The sequence below is a fragment of the Oscarella lobularis genome, chromosome 7 (genome assembly GCF_947507565.1).
Source record: "Oscarella lobularis chromosome 7, ooOscLobu1.1, whole genome shotgun sequence".
Lineage (NCBI taxonomy): Eukaryota > Metazoa > Porifera > Homoscleromorpha > Homosclerophorida > Oscarellidae > Oscarella > Oscarella lobularis.
In genome coordinates, this window is record NC_089181.1 from 1130302 (window position 1) to 1136301 (window position 6000).

Genomic DNA, 6000 nt, shown 5'->3' on the forward strand with positions numbered 1-6000 from the left:
GGGCGAGATTTTCTTCGTGCTGCCTCGGCGGGACTGTCTTTTACAGATGGCACCGTCACCGTTGGCAAGCCGCCTAATGTGGTTCGAATACAATCCGTTCAAGCACTCTCCGAGGAAGATGGCGTTAGCGACGAACGTGTCGACCTCGCAAACAGCGACAATCGCGTCTGTGCGATCACTGTCACCGATTGTAGTTCCGCGATCGTTTTGCCGAGTGCCGCCGATGCTGATCCTTGCGATCGTCCAACGGAACGTCCGGACACTCAACCGATCCCGACCGAAACGCCTTCACCGCCGATTCCTGAGACCGTAATCGAACCGTGTCTGGATTTCACGCAAGGATTTCCCGACGTCGCCTACCAACCGGCCGCCGATCATCCGACTGTCATTACTCTCGATACTGCCGATGTAGCCGACGCGCTCGGAATCGAGTTCCCCATCTCCGACTATCTCAATGACGCGGAGAAACAGGAAATACGTGCCCTCCTTTATCGCTACGTCGATGTATTCTCGCATTTCGACGGCGACTTGGGACGTACCGACGCAGGACATCATTCGATTCTCACCGGAGACAATCTTCCCGTTAATCAACCCCCTCGACGACTGGCGCCCCCTCTGCTCGCTGAAGCGGAACGTCAGATCGCGTCGATGCTCCAAAGTGGTGTTATTCGGGAGTCGTCCTCTCCTTGGGCCAGCCCCATACTCTTCGCCGACAAGAAGGACACGTCTAAGCGGTTTTGCGTCGATTATCGTCTCGTGAATCTCCTAACCGTCAAAGATCGGTATCCCCTTCCAAGAATTGACGACAGTCTCGATCTTCTCTACGGTAATCTCTACTTCACTCGTCTCGATCTCAAATCGGGCTACTGGCAAATTCGAGTGTCCCCCGAGGACATCATGAAGACCGCCTTTATCTGCCCGTTGGGATTATACGAATTTACGGTTATGCCGTTTGGACTTTGCAACGCGCCAAGCACTTTTCAGCGGACAATGGACACCGTCTTAGCGGGGCTCAAGTGGCAAACGTGCCTCGTATACATCGATGACATTCTGGTGTTCTCGCCGACTTTTCCAATTCATCTCGACCGACTCGAAGCGGTTCTCTCCCGCCTTCGTCGTCATAACCTCAAGCTCACTGCGAAGAAATGTTCCTTTGGATCTTCTGAGCTGCAGTTTCTGGGATATGTCGTCACTCCTCACGGTCTTCGAGTTGATCCTGCCAAAATTGACGCTGTTCGCAAAGTTGCCCCTCCCTCTACGAAATCTCTATTACGCTCGTTTATCGGGCTCTCTTCTTCTTACCGTCGTTTTATTCAAAATTTTGCTGAGCTAGCTGAGCCACTCACACGCCTTCTACGCGACGTTCCGTTCGAGTGGACAGAAGTCCAACAACGGGCATTTGAAGAAATCAAACGAAGGCTCACGACGACGCCTCTTCTGACGTATCCGAATTGGGACGACCAGAGCCGTATATAGAGAGAGCAGTGACAACCGCGGACATGGACGCCATTTTGTGTCCAACACTCCTAACAAGAGCGCAACGTTTATATTCTTCTAAGTGAATCTGTACTTAGTTTACGAACAAGAAGTCCCTAAATTAGTTCGCTCTACGGTCCTCCGTAGTTTCACACCACACTGTGCCTTCGTTTGAGACTAACCGTCACGTACATTTCTGCCGTGTGGATCCTACCAGGCTTCCCACACCTTTTTTCGTACAAGCGGGCCTAAAAATCGCTTATAAATGATATTTAAGGCCTAGTTTATACGGTCGGAAATGATTTTTAATGCTTTTTTACTATAAAAGGGCTCTATAAAAGCAGGATTTAGGTCAAACTAACGTGCGCTACTCAACAATAAGTTTGGTTTGGCTGACTTGATTGTGTCAGTTCTTGAGCAGCGTCATTTCACACACTTGGCAAAGCTCCTCATCACCAAAAAAATCAAAAAAGGAGCCATACTTGATTTACTTGTTGAATAGGTAATGCTAGCTTCATTTACATCATGCTATAATAGTAGCAAAAAACTCTTAAATCATTTTCGACCATTTAAACTAGGCCTTAAAAAGCATTTGTAAGCGATTTTTAGGCCCGTTTGTACGAAAAAAGGATTTGGAAGCCCGGTAGGATCCATCCGCCAGAAATATGCATGTTGGTTAGCCTCAAACGGAGGCACAGGACGTGCTAAAACTACGTGAGACAGTAGAGCGCACAGATTGAGAGACTTTTTGTTTGTAAACTAAGTACAGATTCACTTAGAAGAATATAAACGTTCCGCTCTTGTTAGGAGGGTTGGACACAAAATGGCGTCCATAATGATTACGTGATGATCACGTGATTAAAAGCTCATGTCACTGCTCTCTCTATATACGGCTCTGGGGACGACACGTTCCTGATGCAGACTGACGCTTCCGACTACGCCGTGGCAGCGATTCTCGCTCAACGCGACGCCGACGGACGCGAACACGTCATCCAGTACGCCAGTCGACAACTCCGTGATGATGAGAAACGCTATGATACTCGCGAAAAAGACTTGCTCGCTATCATATATGGCTGCTGCGAATTTCGAAAATACCTTTGGGGTCCAGCTTTCATTGTCCAAACGGACCATGCTAACCTCAAATGGCTTATGTCGACGCCACACCTCACTGGACGTCTCGCTCGTTGGGTGATGCAGTTGCAAGAGTTCGACTTCCGCATTGAACATCGTCCCGGCCGTCACAACCAAAATGCCGACGCCTTATCTCGTCTTCCTGTCGTCGCTGTGATCGAGAGTGACAGCGACTCTGCTGAAGAAGGGGACGGGGTGCCAAGCGGAGCCGAATGTGATCAAGCAGTCGTGGTGATCCCAACTACTAAAGATCTCTGCGCTCATCAATGCGACGACACACTTCTGGGACCAGTCATCACGTTCCTGAAGTCTGGTGTCGACAACGAATCCGCTCCGCCTGATGTTCTTGAAGTCCTGAGAAACTCTGGTCAGCTCGAGTTAGAGCCATCAACAGGATTACTGTTCCACATCTCTACTTTTCGAGGAGAGAAGCTCAGGGTGCCCTATCCTGCCCCTCGCGATCGTCAAATCCTGATCAGCGCTCTGCACTCAATCCCGCCGGCTGGACATCTCGGACGTCACAAAACGTATCATCGCGTTCGCTCTCGCTACTACTGGAAAGGTCTCAGCACCGACGTCAAAGTCTTCGTCAGATCGTGTCACGCCTGTCAAATTTGCAAAAAGCATCAGCCCAAACGCGCTGGTCTGCTGCGTCAATTCAGTGCGTCGCAACCCGTTCCAAGTCGTGGGCATCGATATCTTCGGTCCGTTGCCTCAATCGTTCTCTCGGAGTCGATACGTCGTGTCAATGATTGATCGTTTTACCCGCTGGGTTGAACTTGCTCCTGTCGCCGATATCCGAGCCGAAACGGTCGCCGACGCACTCGTGTGCCATCTCGTCTTGCGCCACGGCTGCCCGCAACAGTTGCTCTCGGATCGGGGATCGCAGTTCACGTCTCGTCTATTCCGGCGCGTACCTCAACGACTTCGCATCGACATAATATTCACCACCGCGTATCATCCTCAGACAAACGGACAAGTCGAGCGTTTTAACAGCTCTATTGCCGCGTGTCTCTCGGCGTTTGTGAAAGAAGATCAATCCGATTGGGACTGCTATTTACAAGCCGTCGCATTCGCCTACTGCACCAGCTTGGTTGACGTCGTTCAAAACACGCCCTATTATCTCGTTTATGGGCGAGATGCTCGTTTGCCGTCCGACGTCATCTGGGGTACTCCTAGCGACATTGACGACGACGAAGAATACGGCATCTACGTTACTCGACGACTCCGACGCGCTTTCGAACTCGCGCGATCTTCCCAAAGCTCAGCCGATGCTCAACGCAAACTCTATTACGACGCTTGTCATGAATATGTTTTATTCGAACCCGGCTCCTTGGTGTTACTTCACTCCAACGTGCGGAAACCAGGTCTCTCGCCGAAATTACGCCAACACTTCGACGGCCCGTATCGCGTGCAAAATCGTCTCAGCGACAGCACTTACGAGCTCGTTCATGTTGAATCCGGCTCAGCGACCCTGACAAACGTTCAGCAAATCATTCGCTATTATTCGTCTTCCTGCAATCGAAGTACTTCTTTCCGGCTCCACACCTTCGACCTCTGTTCATCCTTCAGCGGAGGCCAGTCTGCAGCTGTTCCCCTCCGTAACTACTTCGTCGTTCGAACCGGTCGACTCACGCAACGGCGTCGAGCCTCAAGCCCATTCTATTCCTTCTGGGATCGAGGATCAGTGTGGAAGCAAGGCATCGGAAGTCGCTCCTGGAACCAATTCTTTGCCACGTGCCGACGTGCGCGCGGACAGCCAGTCGGATTCATTGCCAGGTACAGGACGCGCCGCTCTCCCCGCAGAAGCTACAACGGATCACCGCCCGGTTAGAATTCTTTCTCGCTCTCCTTTTGTCCCGCGTCGTTCGAAGCGACCGACCGCTGGTCAGCGTCCTCGTCGCTACGATGACTCAAACTTTCTCTTTCTTGTTCACTCTCTTATTGTCTCTGTTCTTCCTGCATGCGCGCCCATTCGTCTAGTCTTGTCTGTTTTGTGGTCCTACCCTGGATGGATCAGGACATCCACTTCTGTCGTTGGGGGAGTATTGTTGGGGTTTAGGGGCCCAGGTCATGTGATTGTGTGTATGTAATGGGTGACGTAAGAGGCATGCGTATGTTTTTGGGATTCGAAGTAAGAGAGTACCTGCAAACCGACCTTCTTACGGCTTCTCGCGTTGTCGATACTTCCCCTACGCGGCGTCTGGGTGGAGAGCGGACCGCAACAAAATCTTGTAGAATTTTTTCTCGGCTTTTGAGAACAGACAGGATCTGCGTTCTTCCGCATTTAAAAACTTCACTCAACTTTCGGGACCCTTCTCCAGGATGTTTTCTTGCATACTCTACTACATCCAATCTCTCCTTGAGGGTGAGCTCTTTGCGAGTCGTTTAACTGAGCGGGAAGCCATCTTGTGCAGCGAATAGAGCGTGCGCACAATCTCTTCAAGAACACGAGGACAATGAGCGAAGGACAGCAAGGTACTCAGCAAGATACTCAGCAAGATACTCAGCAGGATACTCACGAAATGAGATCCTGCATTCGTGGCCATCACGTCTATCACATCGTATGGACCCCCTTCGTGGGGCAAGTGCTTTCCCTCAAACAAGAGCCACGAAATGCCAAAGACAACTACGCTGTCGCTATCACTAAGGACGAAGACGTCGTCGGGCACGTGCCTCGTGCACTGAGCCGAGTTGAGTAAGAGACATTTGCAAGAGCCGGAACAGGAGGTGGGAACGGGGTTCACATGGCCAGATTGGGGTCAAGTTGTTAAACAAAAAGCACCACAGCTTAAAAATAGATGACGCGGAACTCTCAAGCCAACGGCCTATCTATGCGACATATCTACCATGATTCAAGACCGCAAGATAACCCTTGGGGAGCCCTGAACTAAACCCCTAGCGAAACCGACTCTGCAGACTTGATTCAGTGCCGAGAAAACATCCGCTCAATTTCTATTGTTCCCAAGTCCGAAACCGAGAGTTACTAGACTAGGAGAGCTAAAGACGGTGGGGCCTAAAACGGTTCCTATCTAAGCCAACAGAAACCTCTCTAAGTAGGACCACTCGGTGTCACCTTGCCTCACAGTAGTTCGGAAAAGTCAAAACATGGAGATGCAAAGAGGAGGGGGGAGGGGGGGGGGAGTTTCACCTGAAAGTCGTCTTCGCCTCCGCTTCGCCGATCCACACTTTAAGTTCGGGAGTAAAATTTTCCCCGCTGATCTCCATCATGATCTCCATCCCCAATCCGACACCGTTCATCTACGGCAAGCACAAAATAAAAATAAAAAAATCATCAATTCTTGTCGTTTATACGCTGAACGTACGGAAGTGGCCGTGGCGCAAGGGAACGGGGTGACGGGAGTGGGCACCGGGCCCATTCCCTCGCTGAAT